At 36.1% G+C, this 23,288-nt stretch overlaps 1 protein-coding gene across 1 annotated transcript in view; it reads right to left on the reverse strand.

Annotated features, from left to right (window-relative positions):
• The window catches only part of LOC135075694 (putative inorganic phosphate cotransporter), a 76,303-nt gene that overhangs the window by 20,837 nt on the left and 32,178 nt on the right, over window positions 1-23,288 (reverse strand). The gene's annotated exons all lie outside the window — the stretch shown is intronic.

The raw sequence follows: 23,288 nt of genomic DNA on the forward strand, positions 1-23,288 counted from the left end.
GGCTTGGTATTTCTGCTAAAGTAGGTATTTCGCGCTGTCAAAATCTGCGCGCGCAATTCTTCGCCGAAGACAGCGCGCCAAAGAGCTCTCGCGGCTACACAGTATAGAAATACGCAGTTTAGAAATACGCAGTTGGTTAGGTTAGGTTGACTTCCTTCCGTTCAAGCGTCACACTCACAGCACTTTATAATACAAATCATATCCAAGTGATACAAATTAAAACAACTTTCAAAATTTTTGGGAATATAAAATTTTAGAATCGAATAAATATAGAATACTAGCTTTCCGCCCGCGGCTTCGCCCGCGTGGAATTTTGTCTGTCACAGAAAAACTTTATCGCGCGCGTCCCTGTTTCAAAAACCGGGATAAAAACTATCCTATGTTCTTTCCCGGGACTCAAACTATCTCTATGCCAAATTTCATCAAAATCGGTTGCGAGGTTTAAGCGGGAAAGCGTAACAGACAGACAGACAGACAGACAGACAGAGTTACTTTCGCATTTATAATATTAGTTGGGATAACTGCCAAAGTAAACACGGTTCAAAGAGGCGTGGCGTCACCCGACCTTCCGGAAGTTCCGCGCCGGCTAAAAGAATTTCAAGATTACGTCACCCGACCTATCGGTAGATCCTCGGGAGCTTGAGCGATTGGAAAAACATTTTATGATCAGTTACTCGTAGTAGCGATTATTTAGAGCTTGGATAATAAATTATAGTTGTTGCAATTCACAAAGCTTTGCATGTGGTTAATTACATTAATCAGTACACGCATCAATTTTGTTCAGTCTTTTTGTTTATTAATAAATAAAAATATCATACTAAAATTGCATACATATTTGTTTGTATTGGTCTGGGTGTTTTCTTTCCATAATTTATGTATAACGTATGTACGGGGCTCTGTATCGAAAATCACTATGAGCAATGAGCATCACACACTGTTACGTGGAGTGCATTACCGCAGGAATTTTTTTATAAATGTTGTGCTTTAGAGAGTCGAGAGTATAGCAGATAATTAGTCCATCGTGAGCAGAAATTTGTCCACTAATAGCAAAATTCGTTCAAATTATACTTTTAAAGTTATTGGCTAGAAGATTCTTTTATCTTGCAGCTTAGACCTTTAGCTACAGACCTTAGACAGTATTTTTTATTATTTATTTGTGTCAGTGTGCTCTTCTAAAGAGTGTAAGACGATTGTATGTAGGTACTATTAAAATGTAATTTGAACTCATTGGTTTTGTCTCATATTTGAGGAATGTACTATGTATCATGAGTAGAGTATTCGTTTAAAAGGATGCGAACGATTTAAATTTCAATAGGTAGACAAAATTGATAATTCTTATCAAAAATTTAAGCTTTCTCCAGTAACACTGATATTATTATACTGTGACTCATCAAAGTCATCATTGTCAAAAATATTGACAAATCGCGAACTGTCACGGCCAAAAAACTGACACGCGTCCGTCCTCCGTAAGCGCCACCGCGCGACTGATTGAGATTGTCCAAGCCGTCATGGACGATTTTTTCCACATTTTCTAACATAGTAACTAAATAAGACACAATATAAAAATTTCATCCGTTAAAAGCCCTCAAGTTATTTCTGAACTTCAGTTTAGTAAAAGATTTAGAATCTCAAATCGCTTATTTTAAAAATAAAACCATAAATAGAAAACGAATAGAAGTAACTTTGGGAATATATTCTATCGAGTCAACTTCATCAAATCGTGTTTCCATCCGTTAATAGCCCTAGAAAATATCCTCAACTATGCCCAATAAAAATCTTAGCCTTTAATTTTACTGTTTAGTACCTCAAAAATGAAAAATGAAAACCTCATTTTTGCCATTTTCTCTGCTACCCGGCCTTAACGCTTTAACAAAATGCGACTGTATCATCATAGGATACGCTACAAAATGCAACGCGTGCGGCGCAAACAAGAGCCTATAGTTGGAGTAAAGTGAACTTAATTGGAAAAAGATTAGACACATTGTTGACTTTTTCTGTAATCATAAAACTAGCCGATGTTATTGTTATCTTTAACGCCACTTTGGTCTAGTGGATAGAAATGTAGAGTGTCAAATCAGCAGTTTCTGGGCTAGATTCCCAGATACGGCACAAAATAAAAAAAAAACCCTTGTTAATTTATCTAGAAGTTTGGACATAAACTTAAATTACTAATAAATTATGTGTTCGATCTTACGTAGCTGAACGTCACTAGGTCTATTTTGGACTAAGTAGGTATTAAGCAAGTCTATTTTTAGACGAAGTGCCTATATTTGTTTTAAATTGCAGTTCATTCTAACAATGATTTAAAACAAATTGTGCTAGTCGATACAATCTTAAATATGAGATAGAAGGATATTATGTCCATTGTTTGACCAAATAACTAAGTCTATTTTAATGCATTGCATTTTTAGATCGTTAAAACCGCATGTTTGTCCCGATAAAGTTTCAAGTTACGAATGTTACGATGCATTTGAATTCAAATATTTTTACATCGAAGCTTAATGAAACAATGCTCAAAACTCAATTCAAAAAGTATATTAAAGTCTGTGTTTGGTCTAATTAATAAAATTAAATCAATATTTATTTTCATTCATGTCTCTCCCTACAAGATCACAAAACGAACGAGTGGATCAGAGAAAAGACGAGGATCAGCGACGTGGTGGAAGAGATAGAGAGCCGTAAATGGAAATGGGCAGGACACATTGCACGGATGAACCAGGTTCGCTGGGCCAGAAAGACCCTGGAGTGGAGACCCCGCAACAACACCCGCGGAAGGGGAAGACCGCCTAAACGATGGACATACGATATCCGGCAGCAGGCTGGAGTGAACTGGATGCGTGTGGCCAGGGACAGAAAACGGTGGAGGGTTGAAGAGGAGGCCTATGTTCGAAGGCGAACCCAAAGGCTGGCATAAATAGATTTGCGTTATTTTACTAAAATCTTTGGTGAGTTGGTGCCATATCAAAATTGACTTCTAATTTTAGAATTAGGAAAAGTACCAAACCTCATTAAAGCAATAAGTCTAAATGATTTATACATTGGCTTAGTCTTCGAATACCAAGCAAAAAAGGGGTCATTGACCTATCAACGCCAAAAAAAATATTACTCTTCATTATTCATCACACGTTAATCAGCTTCTACGATCTTAAGGCGCGCGCGCAAAATTAAGTGACTTTATTTATTTTGTCGAGGTAACTGTTTCGTCATTCTACCAAGTCCTAGGTCCAAGTCATAGATGTTTGCACATCTCCATGGATTTGGTATGAGTGACGAAACAGTCACGGTAACAAAAGTCACCCGTGAGCGCGCGCCCTTAGAGACAGGCTACCAATAAATAATTGCCTAGAATCCTTACTACACATAATTATTGCATCAGTATTCCAATTTATTCAATAAATTATCTTTTATAGCTATCACAGGTATCATGACCTCAGTTTTTTTAAACTTCGTAAAATTACGTTTGTTTACAAAGAGCCAAGGTTCTATCTCGCACATTGGAATTCGTTGTCAGCGAAGTTTGAGACAGGTAGCGCCATCTAGTATGATTAAAGGTACTAGTTCGTTAAAAGAACGCCATCTATAATGGCTCAAGAAAACGTTATTATGAATGACTCATTGTTCTCATTGGTCTTCACTATTTCATGGAAATTTCAAAAGATGGCATTAGTAGTCGTCTGAAAAATTGCACAATTTTCATCTGAAAAAAAATTTTGCTTTTGATAAATCTTCTATTTATATTAGATAGTTGAATTAAAAAAGGGTGTAATTTGTTAAAAAAATTATAACTTGGTAGTTTTTTACATTATTTAGGTAAATCTCAGTTTTCTCGTAGCACCTCGTAGCACGACTACGAAATTTCATTGCGGGAAAATTTTGTTTTGATGAAATAATGAAATATGCTATGCTTACTTAAAACCTTATTTAATTTTAAGATCATATTATTGTCTATATTTTTATCTATCGCGATAAAATATGTGTTATATCATAAAGTTAGGTTAATTACTTCGACTTCTCTTCAAGGGTAGGTAGAGCAATTTGAATTTGATTACTTTGATATTATATCTAAATGATTGTCACTTAATGGAAAACACGCGTTTGACGTTACAAAATAATATTCCGACCAAAAAAGTAAGAATTGTTAGATTAAATGGAACCAGACAAAAATGTTATTCGCAGCGAATCGTTCGTTCGCACGCGAATATGACTCACCAAATCATGGTGCTTAAATTAAATTATCTGTAACAGTGCCTACACAGTGAATACATTCTTCTACCACAGTTTCGAGAATGTAGTCCTTATGTCATGCTGCATAAGGACCTGCTACATCAACAATGCGTTATTGGTAGGCCGACAAGTGAAGCAAAGCAGTCACATCCGTCGTCAACAAGTCACTAGGGCCCGATTCTGGTGCATACGGGCTTTGTAACTGAGCTGCCTGGGCTAGTCAGTGCATGTGAAAGCCGCTGTGGAAAAATCCCAGGCCAGCGCTGTGGAACTACAGTATAATAACAGACCATCTCTTATGTTAAAGAATAAAGTTTATTTTTTGATCTAAGTTTTAAAAGTCTGAATGGACTGGATTTTTGTTCATAAGATTCATTCATATCAATAATCTGGTTTAGTGTTACGCGATACCTACGAAAGCTGAAAAATTTATACGAGTAACACCCGGTGGAGGCTCAATTTCAGACAGATAGCGGCAACATTTTGGTGCCTAGAGTCTCTACTAAACAAAAATATGAAAAATAGTCTTAGAATCTAGTGAACTATAGCAACAGAATCGGGACCAGCTGGAGGAGGTTGTTATTTAATCACGTGTCAAGTAGCCAAACAACACATTGCGGCAACGCGCGTTGCGCACTGGACATCCATCAATCACCGGTAGAAATGGATACATAACTCATAACTTGCGTAACTAAAAAAATATTTTGGTATTACATGACTACCTGAATTCATGGTGTCCCAAGTTGAGAATTGAAAGATCACTTTGTGTAAATTGTTCCCAGTTTGATTAGCATTTGCTGCCTTGAATTATCTCATTGTACAACCAGAATTGTGATGATTGGAGGACTCGGTAAGCAGTCGGTCCAATTGACTCATAAAGGCCTTAGTCAGGCCTCATGAAGTATGCTACCAGAGTTAAGACTGGCTGATACAACCTACATGATTGAAGAAATAGACACATCTCCAATTTCTCTGATAGGCACTGTCTAATTACATAAGTATATGCTCCTGCTCTAGGTTTATCTGCCTGCATGAATAAAAAATATGCAGGTGACCATAAAATCGGATCCGCTGAAAGCCTTTCTTATATCAGTTAACTGTGTTTAACATACCTAAGTGCTACTGAAAACGCCACTCTTGTAGCGGAATTTTGGGCTGACGCAGTTTACGTTTGTTGTCTACACACGACAAGAAGAAAAACATGTAGATAAGCGAAATTCTCCGCAACAATAAGTAATAAAATGCTACACCTCTACATCAAAGAACATGATTAGGCTTATCAAATTCAAATACCTGACATCTCATCTTATTAACTCTTAATCTGTTGTTAAGTTAAATAGCATAACGAGTTCGTTCTTCCGGTGCAGAACATAAAGACCATTATAATAGAGTGTTAGCATTAGTATGCAAATTACAATTTATGTAACATTCGCAGTCGCACTCAGCGTCCAATATTTATTCCCTGTTGTAAGCAAGTTGAGATGCAATTTTTATCATTTATTCGTAATAACAGAAATATAATTTGAATTTATATTTCTTTTTAAATTTAATAACTCTTTATTGCGATTGAATGAACTGTCAGCGCTACCTTTTAGTAGAGGAAGAAACTGTTTTATTAGTATTTTATTTTTATTTTTAACATGCAACCTAATATACTCAAAATTGAACAATAGGACTGAACTCTACTACTGTGTGCTTAATTTTAGTTTAGTTTAGACACATAGGCTGGGTTGCATCATCTCCTCTCTCAACTTTTACTTTGACAAACGTCAAACATCTGTCAAATTCCATACAAAAAACACCGGTTATCGTTAAAGTTACGGTCAAAGTTAGGTGGTGCAACTCAGCCTAAATATAATTCAAAAATACAAAAATATGTAGAGCTACCACAAAGTCTCAACAATACCTATCCTATGTTTAATAACTGGGTAAATAAAAATCTGGGCAAAGCAATTACACTAAATATACAGTAACTTCATGTTTTATTTTGTATGCATGTAAGCTGTATTTATAGTTCCAAAATTCTGGACTGTCCTGTCGATGACATTGACAGTGGGGCGCCACCGTCAATATAGATGACCCACGCTGAACTGTCCCGCCAAACTCAATGACAGGGGGGCGCTACCATCGTTCAACTATATGGTTTCCAACATGGCAAAAATCTGAACCAGCGATCCGGTATTGACGGTGGCGCCCCACTGTCAATGTCATCGACAGGACAGTCCACTATTTTGGAACTATACCGGATCGCTGGTCACCGTCAAAACCATATAGTTGAACGATGGTAGCGCCCCCCTGTCATTGAGTTTGGCGGGACAGTTCAGCGTGGGTCATCTATACCTATAAAGACACATCTTAATTTGGTCTTGTCATCATTGCATGCATTACTTGTTTATTTATGTAAAGTTGTGTTGTTGGTAGATCTTTGTCAATATCTATACTTATAATAAATCTGTAGAGGTCAATTCTGTACATGAAATATATTTTCAAAATAACTATCAGGGGGTGATTAGTGATCGATACTGATGCCAAAAATGCAATCAGTAAAATTTTTGTCTGTCTGTCTGTCTGTCTGTCTGTCTGTATGTTCCTTATAGAAACAAAAACCACTTGACGGATTTTAACGAAACTTGGTACAATTATTCTTCATACTCCCGGGCAGGTTATAGGATACTTAGAAATTCCCACGGGAACGGGAATTAGCGGGAAAATCCTTTTGTACGAAAAATCTTAACCGCGTAAGATAGACTCTTGAAATTTGACATGCAGGTACCTTAGTAAACTTAAAGCTTAGTTGCAAACAGGATATTGCAAAATTCCCATGGAAACGGGAGTTAGCAGGAAAAAACATTTGTATGAAAAAATCTAAACCGCGTAAGATAGACTCTTGAAATTTGGCATGCAGGTACCTTAGTAAACTTAAAGCTTAGTTACAACAGGATATTGCAAAATTCTCACGGGAATGGGAGTTAGCGGGAAAAAACATTTGTATGAAAAAATCTGAACCGCGTAAGATAGATGAAGGGGGGGTAAAACGAGATCCACGCGCACGAAGTCGCGGGCGGCCGCTAGTATAACATAAATATAAGTCTTATCTACCATTAAATACAGTCGCAGAAGAATAAGACATCACGACAATTCGGGTTACGAGGACTGCGAACAGTTTTATCGATAAAAAACTTATATTCCCTTAGTCATCCTTTGTTGCCACACATCACAATGGGTGGGCTCGCCCATCACATTCTAGCACAGCGGTACCGTAACGCGCATAGTGATCGCGCATGACGATCGATTGTCACCCCGCCTTGACATTGTCCGATTGACAACGGTCGATGGTAGTCATCTGGGCCGTTAGGTCTTATACAGTTTGGGTACTAAAGCAAACAAATTAACCCTTTCTGAGGCTGAGTTGCACCACCTTTTTTAACCGTGACTATAATGATAACCGATGTTTTTTATATAGGGTTTGAATGACTTTTGACGCTTGTTAAAGTTAAAGTAAGATGGTGCAACCCAGCTTATAAGTTTCACTCGTAAAGCTGGTGGATTCATGGTGCCCAAAAACCAAGGCTTTGCCAGACAAAAATATGTATAAGACACGTATTAAAAGTAACACAAAAGTCATGATCAACCTTGATCAGTCTGCCCCAATATGCACCATTTTACCCTGTCTTCGGCTTGTCACATCCAGCTTCTGCCAACGATTTTTCCCATGTCGTCACTACACCTAGTTGGTCGTCCTACTGTGAAAAATTGCTCCCAGAAAAGGTGTAAGATGATACCATAACATGCAAAAATAGAAAACTTGTTCCATCCATGAGTGGATTATGCAACTGTTATGAAAATAACTGTGAGTCGAAATTTTTAAGAAATAAAAACCATTTTACGTTAATATAGCAGAATTGTCTAAACAGTCTTGTCTAGAACTAAAATGAAGGCCGAAACAAAAGTAGACGAACAATTCAATAATTACCACCATGGCTAAAGTGCTATTAACGAGCCGCAATGTTTCTTTCAAATCACTGTTTATTTTTAGCTTTTCGTGCTGAACACCATTGGGAATATAATTTAGGCTTCAGACTAAAACGTATCATGCAATGCCCGCACGCTATTAGTTGGATCTGGGAACCACAGTCAAAAGGGATGGAGTAGATGGACTAGCTCATGTAGACATAGTCACACCATGTGCAAGAGAAAAATCGATTAAAACCGAAGCAATGCAAGATGCAGGCCGCTCCCAACCGGCCTTTGTGGAAATCATTAGGGGAGGCCTGTGTTCAGCAGTGGACGTCCTATGGCTGAAATGACGATGATGATGATGAATGCTAGTTAGGTTAGTAGGAAGCTTAGAAACTAAATGAGCCATGAGTAATGGTGGATGAGTATAGATAGAGTCTATTAATTATCGCCCATAACAATACGGATCTTAATCCAGCGATGTGTGTTTGAATAGTAAACAAGAATGACAAACGATAAAACCAAGAGTTGATTTGAATACTCGCGGATGTGTTTGCGCAAGATTTATTCATTTACCTACGTCAAAAATTGTTTCGTTGCAAGCAACAAGTTTGACTTTTTTAAGAGGTATAAGGACCTGCAAAGTCCAACCTTTTTCACAATATAAATAGTACTTAAAAGCCCTGTATAATATCACGATCATTTGCAGTGTGAATGAACTTACTGTATGTTAACTTACGCTGTTAGCAGAAAAACCTTGAATCGGATCATTAGCGAGTTAGCGAGACGATCCCGATGCGAAACGGACAGCTGATTGGGTTGGGAAATAGCATGTTTTCTACATATGTAGACAATAGTTAATGGTTTGGTTACCAACTACTTCATAGAGTCGACCATTATTAAGTCAGAAAGTTCAGTTCAGTCTCACTTCTAAATAGAAAGGTAACAGAAGAATATTAACTAAAGTACTTCAATAACCAGAATTAATTATCACTGCTTAAAATCGTAGACTATAAAGTATGCCTGTCGTATGTGTCGTGTGTAATTTTCTTAAATTATTGAAACAGTCGGAAGTTCCATCGATATACGTTTCAAATTGTAGAGCACTGTCTCTACAATGTATTAGGCACATGGACTACATAATTCGATGATACATAAATGTATTAACGGGCATTAGCATATGTAGCATGCATCCTAGACCGCTCGGCGACGCGGCGCGCGCGCTCACTCGATTAGGAGTTAGAAGGCATAAACAGGGTGTTAGGTAAATGGGTATATGAGCCGACACTAGCCCATGTTAATATATGCATATAAATGGTATGGTGAAGTCAGAAACTTTATATCATCATTCTAAATAAAATTTTTTAAAAATCTGATTTTATAAATTTTATTTTGTATGAAAGTTTATAAAATTAAAATACCACCGTCTATTCAGGGTGTTACCCATTTACCTAACACCCTGTATAGACGATCAGTTAAGGAGATCGTGAACTACGTAATACCATTTAAAGATACACTTGAAGCTATCGCAAAAGGTATACTGACATTGTTGTCAATAGCACCTGCCTTTTTAGAGTTTGAATTGTTTTGTCCGCGATTATCTCTCGTTTGGTTGAACCAATTTCGATGCGGTTTCATATTGATAATTGCATCAGTGTAATTTGTGTGTATAAAACAATTAGTTAACATGAAATTAACATGATAGTTAGGTCATATAAGCTTTATGTTCATACTGGAGTCTGATAAGTCTAACTATACCTACAATGTCCAGAAAAAGTTTATAAGGTTTATTTGTTACCGTACCAGATCACAGAATAGTTCGTCGGACTACTCTAACATCTGTAAAAGGCACCACATCCTTCCTCTTACCATTAGGCGTGATATATCTGATATCACATATCTTATAAAAGTTATCACAGCTGAGATTGACTGCTCTGAACTCCTAGCTAACATTCAATTTAATGCTCCAAAAAGAATTCTGCGCAATAATGATCCACTATATGTACATCCCCAAGGTAGACTCTAACTACAGGCAAAATAGTTTTCTCTGGCGGGCGAGTAGGAACTTGAACGAATTTGTCAAGGAGACTAACATCGACATCTTTTGTACTAGCATTGCTGTGGCGAGGAGAAAGCTAGGCGACCGTTTTTTTAAGGACAGCTAAATTGTTTTTCTGTTTGGTTATGTTTTCCAATACTTTTTATTTAGGTATACGTAGTATATTATAGTAGTGTAGTACGTAGTATGTAGTAACCCTGGTGCAAAGGCTCACTAAATTTTTTAAATTGTTTTTACCTGTGGGAACCTATAAGTGGTTTACTCGTTGCCTATCGTATGTCATTATTACACACTGCAAAACCCTGGTTTTCCTAAATAAATAAATAAAATAAATATATAAATAACTCTTGAGCATACCAGCTTCGTAAAGATATAGGAATTGGAACACAATCTTCAGTTTCATGTAAATCAGGCGGTCTAACAAGTGACCACAAAATGCTGAATGGATCGCGATTGAATATGTGAGGGCAACCTTAAGTGCTTAATATACTAGACACGCTTAAGAGCCATTTCACAAAAATATTCCGCGCGAATTTAGGTACAAACTGTCAACGTACCGTCAAAAGAGTAAAAAGAACGCCGAAATGGACAAAAAAATCTTGAGTTGTGACCGTATTAAGACTTGATATAAGTTATTAATTTTAAGGTAGAATACGGTACCTATTAAAACTTGGTAAATTAATTTGAAATTTTAATAGAGTTTATTTAGTCTTTCAAAGATTTTTAAATTTCGATTAATAATGAAACACGAATAGGTATATTATGTAAAATATAATATTAAGTACAAAACAAAGACAGTCACATAGTGAAAAAAAATTTGCCCCCTTACAGCTCCATCATCGGAACCTGGATATTATTTAAGGATGAAGTATTCGTCAAGGCAAATCATACAAGCCCAAACTCCATAGGGTTCTATTGTTTTGTTACGGAGTTGGAATGGAGGTGGCCATTGCAACTCCTCCAGATCCATTATCAGACAGAGCTAAGAAATAAATAAAAGTTATCATTATTATTAAACAAATAACTAAAATAATTTATCTTACTATCTTACTTCTTACTAGTCTTACTAATATTATAAATACGAAAGTTTGTGTGGATGTCTGGATGTTTGTTACTCTTTCACGCAAAAACTACTCAGATTTTGATGAAACTTTACAGTACAGTACAGCAGTACTAGGCAGTCTGTGTTCACCTATCACTCGGGTCGGACGTTCCTATCGCAAAACCGTTGGTTCACTCAGTTCCGATACGACTCTAGTGCTGTGTGTAATTATTTTCGTGAATACACTGAGTTTATTAATTTCTACGAGTGGATTTCATTTTTCCTGAGACCTACGCCATGAACCCTGAACTAGAAGACCCTGTCGCCAGCGACAGCGACGCTTATCCATCCCTAGCGTTGACCAGAATAGGGACGATGACTGGGTAATGAAATCGAAATTCTATTTAGTCCCTCAGACAGATATTAAAAAAAAATACTCAAGCGTGACGTAACGTGCCATTTCAACTCGATGTAGCACTGTTATTATTTAATTATGAAAGAAAATCTATCTGTCTGACGGACAAATAATTGAAATTTTGTCATCTAGCATGCTCTGGAGCATGCTACATACAACTGGCCGTCGGAGAAGCATAGATTTCCCTTAAGTCTACTCCCGCTACCATATGGCACTCCGCTAAAACTCGTGAAGGCGCCAGCACTTGCTTTTGTATCGAAAATTAGTATGAGCAGCGCACGTGGTTGCCCGTTGCAGGCTCTATGCAACCACGCTATTTTAAACCGTGGCCCCTAAGCATGAGATGGGAAACTGCACTCTCTTGAATTCTCTTGAATTTGATAGTGTTAGGGGAATCCTAGGAATGAATACAGACTTTCCAATGGAATCTTCTCATCAATATTGAGACATTGCGAGTTACAATGCAATGTTACGTTTTTACTTGTTATTTTATTATAACCTTGATTTTTCAAAATAAAAACACATGTCAAAATAAAAAAATAATTTAAATCAAAAGCACTAAGGAATATTTAATTGATATCAACTTCGAAGCAAGCACAGATAAGATCACAGAAACTATAGGGAGATGTGACAATGACAATGTGGGGGCGGAGCCGCAACAATAAGCCCAAGAACAGAACATATTGCTTGTGAAAGCAATGATGACAGCAGCGACGTCATAATGTAAACAGTTTAAATTGCAATCAAAATCAAAATCAAAATTTTCTTTATTTGTTTAGACTAATTAAATTAGTACTTGCAAATCGTCAAATGCTCTTAAGGAGCCTATACATGTCTCATTCTTTTTTTGCCCTACCAGCGCTTCGAGACAAACATTTGGCAAGTGCTGAGAAGAAGCGCCGCAACAAACTCAGTCACCACTGTCTGCCGGTTTAAAAATATAAAAAAGTAGGAAGTTACAATACATTCAGAAGCAAGTTACTTACCACCCGCTCCCGTTGATAGAAGGTAGCCTTTAAGACGCCCATCTAGTACGAGACCGCGTGGCAGTTTTGAATATATTTCTTTAGTGCAGTGCTAATTTGTAGGTTAATTGTTGCGTTTTGATACATATATATTTTATGTCAGGTATATCTTTCCTTGACCAGTCCCCGTAGGCAGCGCCTGTTCACAGACATGACGTGTGAACCAGCCATCGCTTCACTCGACCATATTATAGGGAATGTAACGACCCGCCTCACACGCCACTACCCCAGAGACATTTTAGTGAGCATGACAAGTCTAAGCTTACATAGTACTAAAGATTATTCGAACGTTAAATACTAATACCGCAGTGGATAATGGGCACATATTTTGATTTCTTTGTGTGTGTGAATTTCTAATGCGACACTGAGTTTCAAACTTAGCATTACTTAGCATCTCTCTATAAAATATTTCTATGGAAGCAAGTTATCTCCAAAATAACATTCTACACCTTTTTAACCTAGTCAGGTAATAACTTTAATAAAATACGAAGCACGTCATCTATCAATAGGACATATATTTTAGAAGTTAATAAATTATGCATAAAATATAAATACTTTAGTTAAATCATAGAATTTTTGAAAAAATAGTACTAAAATCGTACTGGAAACAAAAAAAAATATTAATTTGTTATCTAATTTATTTTATAGCCTACATAGAAAAAATTTAGGATTCTAACTTAACGAAGTTACGTGTTAAGGGTGCTGCTAACTTAACGGATATGTTACAGGAAATATATGAATTCTAGGAATTGTATACTATTCCTAGGAAATGTATACAATTCCGAAGCTATTTAGGAAATGTATAAAATATTGCTTCAGAGATTTTTTAATACGCACATATCCTAGGAAATGTATACCTTTCCTAGGAATTTTATATAATTCCAATATTGTATTAGGAAATGTATAAAACTAAGCGGGACAAGCGCGGTCGCGTGATCGGGTGCCCCTCGGTACGCCTAAAATTTTATTAAGCCAAATCACATTGGCCGATAGGTACTTTTAACTCACAATTATTTTTGTTTAGCCTGACAGTTGTTTTCGCACTATTATACTTTGGGCGAAAAAAATATATGCCTAAAATTTATTGGCATACTTACCTTTCTTTCGGCATCACGCATATTACGCTGAAGTATTGGAAATCCCTAATTTTATCATCTCTTTTATTAAACTATTATTGGCAGGAAGGTTTTAGTACTCCTGTAGCTGGATAACAAAGTCTCGGTTAGGTTAGGTTAGACTTGCGACCTTACACATATACAGCTGCCGCGGCGTAATAAAAATAATTTTGTGTAAAAAAATTTTAGGCTTAAAAGTGTGCGTACAAAAAATTTGGCGATTTTCGATAGAGACCCCGCGTAATCGGATGATACAATATCCTCCCCTCGCACCGCATGTCCACGCATATTCACTGAAATCTTAATTACATTTCCGATTGCTGTTTAGGAAATGTGTAATTTTCCTAGGAAATGTGTCTAATATAATTTACATCACACATTTCCGGGTGATTTTAGGACATATACACAATTCCTAGGAATTGTATACAATGACGGATTTAATACATTTCCTGTAACAGATATACCACTTACATAAATAATATACATAGTTATTTATACCCAAATCCGTCAAAGAAATTAAAATTCATCATTTCAATTTCTGCTCGGCCGGGAATCGAACCCGAGACCTCTCGGCATATTAGTCAGTTTCGAACCACTACACCAAAACGTCTGACTCGAAACAGGGACCTCTCGGCATAGTATCAAATGTATTTGGTCGCCGTATAAATCACCGCTTCACGACACGAACGCACGTAAACGTCATGGCGGGAAAAGTGACACAGGTCCTGCCTTGACGGGCGCTCGCGCCATACTAATCGATGTCGGCTTACGCATTGTAATTTATACTGATATTCACATCAATATTTTGACAAAGTGGTTACTAATATTTAAACAATAACTGTAGAAATCAATTCTACAATGAATATTCTTTATTTTGGGATACTTTTATTGCAGTTATTGCTGTGTTTTGAAACCAAAAACCACGATCAAAATGTGACGTTAATCTTCAAATTTGCCAAATTATTTTTAGATTTTACTCAATAATGGTAATGAAATTCAAGAATCTATTTCATTAATGTACTATAAGAATATATGTCCGATGATTACTATATATTTTTAAGCTTGTTATATGAGCATAAATAATAGATACAGGACTTTGAAATAGAGTCTGCGGCAATTTTTCCGTAAAATGGTTGTGGGAGATGGGGCACTCAGAATTAAGCAAAAGAGTTTTAGTAAATCCGTTTCATTAATGGTCAACACTAAGGATTGATCTATCTTTCGCAGTTATTAAATAATCTCTGGGTGTTGCTTAAGATAGTAATTCATGCTTCCAAAATCTTAGAAATTCGCACGAAAATGTAAAATGGCTCTTAAGGACAACTAGCGAATGCACGTAGACATTCGTTTTCCTTCTAGGAATTAAATGCACATGCATCCTGCCAAAATTTTCAATTAGGTACATTTTCCTTAACTTGACAGAAACAGAATGAAACAATGAATATAGTGCACTCAAAAATCAAAAGCATCTAAAAGAGAATTTCAGGCGAAAGGGACGAAAAACAAAAATGTTACCTATAAATACACCTAGAGAAAGATTTATAGAACGAGTTTTGTTATGTTTGTTTGAGGGGACTGAAAATAATGTCAAGCAACCAAAGAGTTTGTAAGGTACGTAATTATGCTTATAGTGTTCTTGAACAACACCATATGGTACAACTAAGTAATTATTGCAAGTAGATAATTATGATAAGAATACCTCGCACATACGTCGATCATCTAGGCAAATAGGAAATGTGGGTAGTGCAAACAGAACGGCAAGCCTAACCGATAACTCTCCCATTAGTGATAAGACGTCTCGAGTGTGAAACAAATAGACAACTTAATGTAAAATCAACTTTAAAGTGTTATATTATGGAAACATAATGGCAGCTCTTCAATATAATGGTAAACATCACACACTAAAAATTCCACTTTATGCAACATTGGCATTGTAGCTAAAGTTGAACGATTTTGAAACGTCAAATGGCAAAGTTCGGAAATAGTAACCCGGCATTGATGGCAGCACCCTCCTGCAAATGACAAATCAGGACCAGCGATCTGCCCCCCTAGACAAAACGCACTTTTTGATCGAATCGAAAATCGAATCCGTCAAATCTCCATACAAAAAGGGGCTTTTCGACCACTTTTCGACTGGTTTGCGATTATAATTTGCACTTTGTCTAGACCCTCTGGTGGCGCCCCCCTGTCAATGTCACGGAAGGGACGGTTCAGTGTATAGTTCCAAAATACTGAACTGTCCTATCCATGACATTGACAGCGGGGCGCCACCGTCTATTGACGGACAGGATCGCTGGTTCCGATTTTTGCCATGTTGGAAACCATATAGTTGAATGACACTCAATGACAATGAACAAACAAATTGAGTTTGGTGGGACAGATAAGCGTGGGTCATCTATAGGATATCAATAATGTGACAATCGTGTTAGACGTCGACAGATAAACAACAGCATCTGAAGAGGCGTTATCGGGAAATCTCGACAAGTTTATCACGTGTGTAATTTCAAAAGATTGGAAAACCTAAAACGTGGGTAATTTTCCATTATCGGCTTGTTGGCATGGCAAAGAAGGGAGCTTGTAAATATTATGCACCCTTTTTTCCACCACTAACAAAATTTGCATTTTGGCTGTAATTTTCAACCGACTTCAAAAAAGGAGGAGGTTCTCAATTCGACCCGTATGTTTTTTTTTTTTTTTTTCTATGTTTGTTACGCGATAACTCCGCCAATTATGAACCGATTTGAACAAATCTTTTTTCGGCGTATAGGTAATACCTCAAGGGTGGTCCCATTTAAATTTAATAATAGAAAAAACAACCCCCAAGGGTGGAAATTGGGGATGAACTTTTTTATACGCAATATCTCCGCCGATTATAAATCAATTTGAACGATTATTTTTTTGTTGAATAGGTATTATCAAAAGGGTGGTTTCATGCGAATTTGAAGAAAATATTTCACCCCTAAGGGTGGAAAATTGGGGATGAACTTTTTTATAAGCAATATTTTTAGTTTTTTTTTTGTGTTCACGCATTTGAAGTCGGTTTTATTTTTTTTAAAAGGTAATTATGAGTGCAGTAAAGGTCAACCCCTTAGTAATATGTCTTAGTAATCGATATACAGGATGGTAAAGATAAGTGATTTCACTCCATTATTTCTAAACTATATGTACAAAATATCATAAAACTGGTTACAGATCCGAAAAGTGCTTCACGAGCTCTATCCAACGGTACCAATATAGGTTACAGAATAAACTGGGTCTATCCGAAAATTCAACGTTTCCAGCTTCCATACATTTAGTACTACCACAGTCATGGCACTCATCTTTTGTTATATTTATTTTAACTTTTGTCATAAATTGTCATAGTTAAAGTAAGTTGGTACAACCCAGCCTTAAGGAATCATTAATTGTCTTTGGTTTTGTTTCTGTTTCAAAACATCCTGAAACAGCGATAAACGATGTAAACTTTAATAGCCCGGGTTTTATTGTTACCGCACGTTGTTGCTATTGCTTTCGTTTAATGAGTCAATTACTGACGTAATCACATAACCTACAACTTAAACTTTATTTATTTGAAAAAAGGTTCAAAATCAATCAACGAAACATGTAATTTTGTGGTAATTCTTGATTGCTTTTTACCTACCGCATAGAAAACAATTGCTGTGTTTTCTATTTAATTCAGCCTTTATTGATAACTTTATCTTTTTCAGTTAAAAGTGAATCATGCATGTCCTTGTCTTTTTGTGAGCTGTTTCGGTTGACAAAACATTTTTAAGTCGAACTTTCAACCTAAAATAACTAACTGCCTTTCGTTTTGTTAATGATGTAGTTTTTTTATTTATGTAGAGTAGACAAAAATTTAATTTTACAGCCTATAATGAAATACGCTTTACTAGTACCAACTTTTACTATGCGAACAACATTGACATTGCGAAAAAACATCACCTCATTCCACTTTAGTTAAAACGGCACACAATAAAACACCCTGTATTACTGCATATCATTGCAACGAGCCTTTTAAATATGTATTCAGTATCATTTACCATTCTTAAACTTTCTTTAGTGACACACATGCATCAAGTGAATTCAAAATGACTTATGCAAAGAACTAAACACATACCTACTGTGTAAAAATATGATTCACAGCAAGAGTGAAAATGTCTTCTTTCTCCAATATTTGCAGCGAAAGCAGAACCCAGGAAAGATCATAGCGCAGGGTTTCTCAAAGTGGGGTACTGGAACCCCTAGCGCAGGGATGGCCAACCGGTCGATCGCGATTGACCGGTCGATCGCGAATATTAGTCCAGTTGATCGTGGCAATGAAAAAAATACTACATGATTGTGTACTAAACTATACTGTTTCATTTAAGATTTCAAGAAGTATGTAAGTGATAGATCACCCAGAGTTTCGTTAGTAAACAGTAGATCTTATGTCTAATCAAGTTGGCCACCCCTGCCCTAGGGGTTCGCCATTGGACGCCAGGGGTTTCGCGATAAGACTAACTTAATGGTTACAGAATTATTAAGGTTGAAAAATCAGTACATAGTATAAAACGAAGTCACTTTCCGCTGTCTGTTTCTATGTATGCTTAGATCTTTAAAACTACGCAACAGATTTTGATGCTGTTTTTTTTTAATGGATAGTGATTCAAGAGTTCGGTTTATATGTATACTTAGCACCCGTGCGAAGCCGGGGCGTGTCGCTAGTTATCTTTATAGCTAGTTAAGGGTCCTCTGGAAACTTTATAAGGACAGGGGTTCGTGGAGCCAAAAGTTTGAGAAACCCTGCCATAGCGTATTGGGCGAACAAATACGAAAACAAGGAACAAATGCGTAGTGTAATCTTCGCCAAATATTCTGTAATATTTACAATGACTTAGCGTCGGCAAATAATGATGTGTGCACCCCGGCTACACGTGTGGGCCGACTGTGAGTGATAAAATTAATGTGAAGTTCATTAACGTACACAGACCGATGTAATTTACTTTTCTCGAACGTGTAAACGCCACGCGCCATACCGTGATGCAGCACAGTTTGAGCCAAGTACTGAATATTTTTCAATACTATAGCTATGTTGAAAGGGGGAAAGCAGTGCTTTTTTAAAGGTTTTCTAATATTTAATAAACTTTTTTCAGTTAATTTTATTGAGCTGTGAGTTTACTGCTCCTTGTGATGGGATGGTGGTTACATCATTGTAAGTATTGTAACCACCATGTGTAATATGAAGTTCTCGTAAGTCTGTGATTTTCATTTAATTTTGGAATTGAATTTGATCTACGCGCTTTGAATGAAATAAATGATGTTGTTTTATATTATGAACTAGCTGACCCGGCGAACTTTGTTCCGCCTTAATGGCAATAAATAAGCAGACTTTTTTTTTTATTTCGAACGGGATAAAAAGTATCCTATGTCCTTCTCCTGGCTCTAAACTACCTCCCTGACAATTTTCAGCTAAATCGGTTCAGCCGTTCTTGAGTTATAAGTGGTGTAACTAACACGACTTTCTTTTATATATATAGATATAGAGGTCCTATACGAGAATAAATAACGTGGATAAATGCCTACTTGGCAATAAAGTAAGGCGTAAAAAGTAAGTTCGCAATTTAACTAAATCACTTTTAATAAAATCGAACCGTTTAAGAAATGACTAAGACTTTGCCACGAGCTATCTGACGTCTCATTATGTAGGAGATAAAGATTAAAATAACTGCGACACCTACGAGTATTAATTAGCTCTTTAGGTAAACTATTGGTAAACTACAGAAATACAGAAGTTTCAGATATCGCCACTTTTCCTTCCTCTGCCTGGGTGTTTTCCCTAAGGTATTGCATTGATTTACCTAAGGATTTGCATGAGAGTTAAAAGGTATCACTCATGCATTTTACCACCTGCACCTGCGTAATGAAGCTGACCACAAATTAATTCCATTGCTTTTACCGCAGAAATTACTTCTTTATTTTCCAACGAGTTCAAAATATCTTTCGTCATCATCAACATACTGTCACACACAACGTGACACAACATATTATTCTAGGTATATTATGTCATTCTCCATTTAGTAAATGTTCTATCTTTCTTTCTTTTTTCTACAAATGAAGAATCCCTTCCTTAATTTATCAGCAAAAGACACTATTTTAGATAGAAACTCATTTGATTGACCAACCCTTATTATGTCATACAACTCATTTCAGTTGCAAAACCAGCACAAGTTATAAATTAAACACGTACGATTTGCCAACAGGTGAAGTGCGTGAATAAACCAAAAATAATTGTAATTGTGGTTGTTCATTGCACACAGGAAATTATACGTAGGCAAGTAGGCATTCGTGAGACTTTATTACTTTAACCCTTTTTGGTAGTGCAAAATTGTTCAGTAAATCACATTAGAATTAGTTAATAACATTTATAAACCATTAAAATGATGATCATCAAATAATTTCGTGCCAACGCACGTACTTACCATAAAATTTATTCATTTAAAAAATATATATTTTTGTTTAAAAATTTTTACTATTTAATATATTCATTATTCATGACAGATTTGGAAAAAGTAAGTACGTACTTACTTTTTTTTTAGGTACTGAAGGATTAAACTCGGTTTTCGCATTTTGACCGCCGCTTAACTCATAAGAACTAAACATAATTTGAAGTAAATATAGCATGCTAAAAAAACTATTGAGGATAGCTAGAATACTACTGTTTATTCAAATAATTATGTAGATGAAGTACAAACTATGGTGCAACCTATTTACTTTCCGCTCGATGGAAATACCATTTTAACGCTTCATTAAGTCAAGTCCTTGAATATGTGGTAAATTTTAATATTTGCAGGAATATTTAAAATAAATCGCTTCAGAGTACTAGTAAAAAATTTGTCAGATCACATCATTATCTAACACTTTAAATGCAATATTACAATTACTATTAGATAATCCTTAGAAAGTTCCAATATAAGTACATGGACCGACGATCTGATGATGGTCGAAGTAGGGCTTTAGCCGGACATGTTTGGCTTTTTAGGGACTTGTCCGGCCTGTCCGGCTTTTGTTAGGCTTTTTATTTGGTTGCCGCGCCAGGCGAAAGTCGAGCCACAGAATCATATGAAGCGCACGCATCAGGATATTGGTTAGCATTAACCGATGATGATAGTACTCACTCATGAGCTGACACTAATTGCACTTTTAGGGCAAAATGTTCGGCCAAATGAAGCACAAAGTCCGGCTTTTGTGATTTTGGACCTGGCAACCCTAGGTGGGGCACAATGTTACACGGGGTACAATGTTACAATGCATTTATTTCTCCGTCCCTTTCTATTAATTGTATGCCGCTGAACATCATACAACTAATAGAAAGGGCTACATCACTACTCATACAAATCGGATTTTATAAAATTTATTTGTATGAACATTTAAAAAAATAAAATGATGATATCAAATTTCTGACTTCACCATACCATTTATATGACCATGTTAACATGGGCTAGTGTCGGCTCATATACCCATTTACCTAACACCCATTTACCTAACACCCTATATTTGCCTTTTTTATTTAAAAAAATCCGTTATAGTACGTATCCTCATCCATCATACCTTAATGAAGTCATTCTCTCTAATCGGTGACTTACAGCGAGAATAATCAACAATAACCGGCGTGACTTACCTGTAAGAAACATATCGATATTAGTTACTTATTCATAGAATCGTTACTTAAACAAAAACAATGGGATTACACATAACTTAGCGATTATGAAATGTAATTAATGTTAATGTTACATCATTCATGTATCGATAAATAAAAAATAAGTACCTATGTTATACCTATGTATGTACAACTTTTCCCGCAATACAAAAAGAGTCCCATAGGGATATAATAAACCATATGATTTTTCTGTATCGCCGTATCATAAATGTTAGTAGTTACACAGGTGCAGAAAGTGCATACAAACGCCGCGAACATCTTGTTACAAGTAGGCAAGCGCCAAACACGTGCGATTTCAAGATAACCCTGTAACACTCGTGCCTTACAATACCTACTAGTAAACGGTAGTAATTCCTAACATGCCGTGAACGTAAGACATTTTTTTTTTTATTATAAATATCCTTAGACATTTTACACTGCGCTTCTAGTCCCAAACTAAGCAAAGCTTGTACTATGGGTACTAGACAACGGATATAAACATACTTAAATACTTTTTTTTTTGTAAATACATACTTATTATACATAGAAAACACCCAGTCCAATACAAACAAATATGTTCATGCACACAAATGTTTGTACTGTGCGAGAATCGAACCCGCTACCTCCGGAATAGTAGTCCGTTTCGAACCACTACACCAAACGGCCGACAATGCGACATTGTTCTATTACAACTACCGGTAAATCTATGGCCGTAAGAATGTGGCATTGTCATCTTTTCCGTGACAAAAACTTTACAAACATAGCCCAAGTAACATTTTACTCCATTTAAGAGTTCAATAGTCGTTCACATGTACTCCACAAGCTGTGTATGTCAGCTGTATACGAGCTGTATAGCTTGCTATAATGCTTTTATAGAACCAGTTTGGGCACAAATTAGACAGCTTTAAGTTCACTATGGCTGTACATTAGCAGTATAATAGCATTATAATAGCAGTTTAAGTAGTAATATCGTACTTAAGGCTGACTTACGGCACTATATGGGACGCAGTGTGAACCATACAACGTACGTGAGGACAATAAAGAGTAACAAGTGGCTAAATGCACAGCTTTCAAAGTTATAAAGTCCGACAAAAGTACTCCAATGCTACATAAAGTTCACGTGTGTCCTAAATTATTTCCACATTTTAATATTAGTTTGGTATTTGTACGTGAGTGCCAAGAGGAAACAACTCGGGCGGATAATATAATCATTTATGCAAATAATAACACGGGTTTTAAATACTTAATAATGTTAATGCCATTGGGAATGCAACTTTATCGTGAAATGTATACATATTTACAGCTAAAATATTTACGCGCCTCTGTAAAAACGCGATATTCATTTTAAAATATTTAAAACTGGCTGAGAGGAAATCTACAATTTTCAGTTTTTGATATTGTATTGGCATTATAATTATACTACGGTAATTAATTATAACATGAAACCAAAACTCAATCGCTCTATCTGCGAATTTTGTGATAATTCTGCATTAATTTTGGAGATTTATTTGGTAAATATTTTAGGTTATGTAGAACAAAATGGTGGAAATGAAATACGGCTATATGAACTGTTATAACTCCAATTTAATGCGGTGAGCGTATATTAGGTTCACATGTGTTCTTTTAGAATGCTGTTATCTATATTAAGTTCCACATTTGTACCACTACAGCGCTAATGTCTATAAATTTATTCTAATGTGAACTTATGTACAGCTTTAAGATGTACCTAGTTCAGGTCAATTGTGTATCTTTAATTCTTTCAAATACTGAAATTTT

Source organism: Ostrinia nubilalis, chromosome 10, assembly GCF_963855985.1.
Source record: "Ostrinia nubilalis chromosome 10, ilOstNubi1.1, whole genome shotgun sequence".
In the NCBI taxonomy this organism is placed as follows: domain Eukaryota; kingdom Metazoa; phylum Arthropoda; class Insecta; order Lepidoptera; family Crambidae; genus Ostrinia; species Ostrinia nubilalis.